Genomic DNA, 4063 nt, shown 5'->3' with positions numbered 1-4063 from the left:
TTCTATGGACTCGGAATGACAATGTTATTTGGAAGAATAAGGATATGCTGCGCCAATCGCATACCCCAAGAATCAAACATCAGCATGAAATTCTGCTTTATAGATTAGAATTTGCAGTGAAACAAGCCCCACACCGCAAGAAATCTCTCCCCAGTTCAATTATTCAGGTACGAGGGAGACAGGTTGGCCTTTGGGTACTCCTTAAGGGAAATAATCAGGAGGGACGGTAGTTTCTCTTTCTGTGCTCTTCCCTTATAGGAACGTCGAATTAGCATTCACCCCAATAGCTTGAGCTTCTTTTATTTATTGGTTGTCCACCGTATATTTGCCCTTTCCAGTTTGGGTGTTGAATTGGCATTGGTAGTCTGATTGATCTGCTCTTATCATACAAAATAATCAAGTGGAAAGGGATTTAATAGGTGCTAATAAAACTTTTGGTGGTTTAAAGAAAATTATTGATGACAATAAGCATGGGGTATTTGCTGATTCAAAATGTTGGTTAATGATAAAATAAATGACAGAATTGAACATGCTGAAACAAACATAATTAGGATATGTATATCGGTTGAAGCAAAATTGAACCAGCCGCTTAAAAACATAATTAGGAGATGAATGCCCTACCTCCTTATGCCCTTAAAGAAGTTTCAGCTACGGTGCTTAATTCTGGACGAAATGGCGTACGAAATGTTGCTGTTTCTATCGAATTCATATCGCGGCGTTCTAGTCTAGATCTCATACGTAGGCATGGACCTAAATTTCTTACATCGGTTGTGCGCGGTTGAAATGGACCCGGCTGTTACCTTAGCTCTCAGGGAGCCTACACCTGCTGTAAGCTGGACTCCCTCCAAAATATCTTGCAAGCCTCACTTATAAATCATAAGAAACTCATGTAGCCTTGAATCCACTTGGTTTCACAGCGCATGCAGGTGCCCTTTGGGCAAGACCCTACCATATCCACCCTCCTCTTGTTGCTCAACGGTAAAAATATTTGGGTGGAAAGATAAAAATACGGTCAGCTCTGCGGTTACCTTTTGTTGGCTAAAGAACCATTTTGGTCATTTCATAAGAAGAGATGGAATACAAGTTAGAGATAACTCCGGGTTCCATGGCATCTGCTATAATACTACGAATCGTATGGGGGGATGCTGCTGCCTGGGGAGAGCATCAAATCATGGTCTGGTAACCAGATTTGGTCCGTGATGGATCTGAATTAGAATCCTGGTTTTAGATGCGGAGGGGAGTCTCTTCATGAACTGGGCGAGCCCCAGCCGCCCCAACCACCGTTTCCGCGGACCGAGACGCAGAGCGGCCGCCGGTGCCCACTTGGGCGGACCGGCTCGCACCCACGCCCATCTGCCAGACCGGACACATGAAGTCCGTCTACCAGCCACTAGGAATTGGAAGTGGTTGAAACTCCATGACGTAACCAAAGCTTGCATGGGCCCTACAAGGTTGGGCATAGCGCAGCACAGGCTTGTGCCTGCCTTTCAGTACAATCGAAGAACCTTGGGGCCGAGTGGTTGTTTTATGAAGTAATATATCTGGGTGCCCACGTCAGTATTATGCTTTTTGATGCCAAAACTTTTCTATGGTTGCTCGCTTCATTTGTCTGATAGCTTACACAAGTCCATAGTTTTGCATCAGGATCACTGTTTCTGATGAAAAATTGGTCCACAGTTGTGAGAACACTGATGAAGAATTAAATTAAGTAGCTAGCTGGGCTTTGTGCGAGGGATTGGCAGATTGAGATAGCTAATGTCGCTTTTCATCGGCATAACATCATTTGAAAGCCCATAAATTGTTTAAATATATAGAGCTAGTGAAAAATATTATTTTATGTAGGCTTGATCTCTATGCCAAATTACAAGGACTTGACATGGAGAACACACACTACGTGGCAGAACAGAATGTCGTGTAGACCGAGATTCTCAGCATCTAGAAACTATGTTACTTTCCCTGTCTAAATAGTAGTGCTCTCTCAAAAACGCATATTAGGAGAGTTCGTGGGAGAAGAATGATAGAATAGAATATAATTCTTTAAAAAATAATAAAATATTGAGTTTATTTATTTTATCGTGTTAAATTTGTTTCTATTAGATTTTGTGTAGTGGGTAGTAGTTTTACTAACTAATAACTCAATTGGCTGGCACCTTTCCTTAAAAACTTGATTTTTAGAGGATCCAAAATATAAATTCTGTGTATGGCTTTACAAGAAAGACTTTAATAACTAAGAATAAATTTATAAGGAGACCAAAGCTCCCTTATATGTAGACACATTACATCAACCTAAATAATTTGTATCATATGTTTAGAGCTGAGACTGAGCAGAGGCAAGATTGTGCTTGGGTTTAGATGTTGGGAGCCCAACCTAGAGTTGTTCTATTTGTCTGAAAGGTGGCATGGAGCCGCTTGCCTACTACGAGCATCCTAAATAGACATGGGATTAGTTTCCCACCGATGTGTGATGTATACCATGTTGACGAGTCTGTGGATCATGTCTTCTTTTGATGTTATAGGGAAGTGTGGGTGTGGTGGCTCGTTGATGGATCCATTTTTTTCTCCGATCGGTGGCACTCATTGAGGCCTTCCTCTCCTACCTGAGGGACTACTCCGAGAGAGCCCCTATGAGAGTTCAAGACATCAAGACAGCTTGTTTGGCATATCCTATTTGGCTGGCCAAGAATGAGCATGTTTTCGAGGGGCACAGTCAGTTGCCTAGATTCACTGCAGAGAGGGCCCATGTTCACGTACTAGAAGTTATTCACTCAGCCTTCCCTGAAGAGCTTTCGATAACTTGGGATACTTGGGGCTCCTTTTCAGCTTCTACAACTACTAGGATGATCTTCATCTCTTAGGAGCCCTCATTTTCGAGTTTGTCAAGGTTGACTTCGACGATAGCATGTCTGATGACGGTAGTAGGGATGGTGTCAGATTTATTATCAGAGGCCTTGATCGCATCTCGTTATTGTAGGAGGGTGTCAAATCCACACACTTCGATGCTGGAGCGAAGTTAAGGGCGGCTTGGGTAGAGATCAGTTATGTGAGATCTTGCTTGCGAGGAAACTTTATTCACTTGGAGCGCGACTCGGCCATGGTCATTAGTTGGATCTATGGACAGACCCTAGGAGCACAGATACACCCTCTTTTTCTGGATGTTTGGCAGTATGCCAGAGAGTGCACCATCTTCAAGGCGAGGCGAACAGAGCTGTGGACTGAGTTGCTTTCTTCATAGCCGACCACCTTAATGAGGTGATGTGGACGGTCGATGCAGCCTGGGCCCTATTTTCTGGATATTTTGTATGCTAGCTCTCTTGAATGTACTCATACCAGACATGTTATTCGTCCATTCTAGAAAGGAAAAAGGAAGAGGATTGAACCTAAAAATTAGGTTATTTTGAGAGAACTTGGCCTCCAATTAAAGAAGAATAGAAAGGAAGAACCGGCAATTTAACAAACCATAATTCTCACTCCTACCAAAAATACAACATAGGAAATATTAAGCCATGTGCCTAGTAAAAGGAGTCCTAATAACTTATTTCTAATTAAACAAACTAATCAAAGCCAAAAGAGGAAATCAAAAATAGAGAATCCAATCCCCGAAAGGACCTGGGTTCCTATCATATCCACCCATCCCATAAGAACTTCAGATCAATTGGTTGGTAATTGCATCTTGAAATTTTAATTTGGAGCTTCCCCATTTTGTTTATATTCTTCTCATAATATAAGGCATGCAACCACCTATCAATCCTTTGCTTAGTTGCTTCATAGGAATTCCTCTTGTAGCTTTAGGGTTTGAATCCTGACGATCAAGTTCCCATCACATTTTTTTTTCAAAACATATAAGGCATGTATGCATTTACACAATTTCATACCAATTTAATGGGAATTTTAAGCTCAAATAACAACAAATGGTCAGCTTTCGTGACACCAAGCAAAAATGTAAAACAATATGACTCCTCCAAACAACCCTAAAAAAACATAATTAGTACGTCAATAATCACAACTAGTAAGTAAAACCTCATCTCCAAGTGGTAGTCTTTCTATAAAAAAAAAAAAAAAAGAA

This window comes from Phoenix dactylifera, chromosome 12 (genome assembly GCF_051530095.1).
Source record: "Phoenix dactylifera cultivar Ajwa chromosome 12, Ajwa_hap1_PhDact_Kaust_v1.1, whole genome shotgun sequence".
In the NCBI taxonomy this organism is placed as follows: Eukaryota; Viridiplantae; Streptophyta; class Magnoliopsida; order Arecales; family Arecaceae; genus Phoenix; species Phoenix dactylifera.
This window is presented reverse-complemented; position numbering follows the sequence as displayed.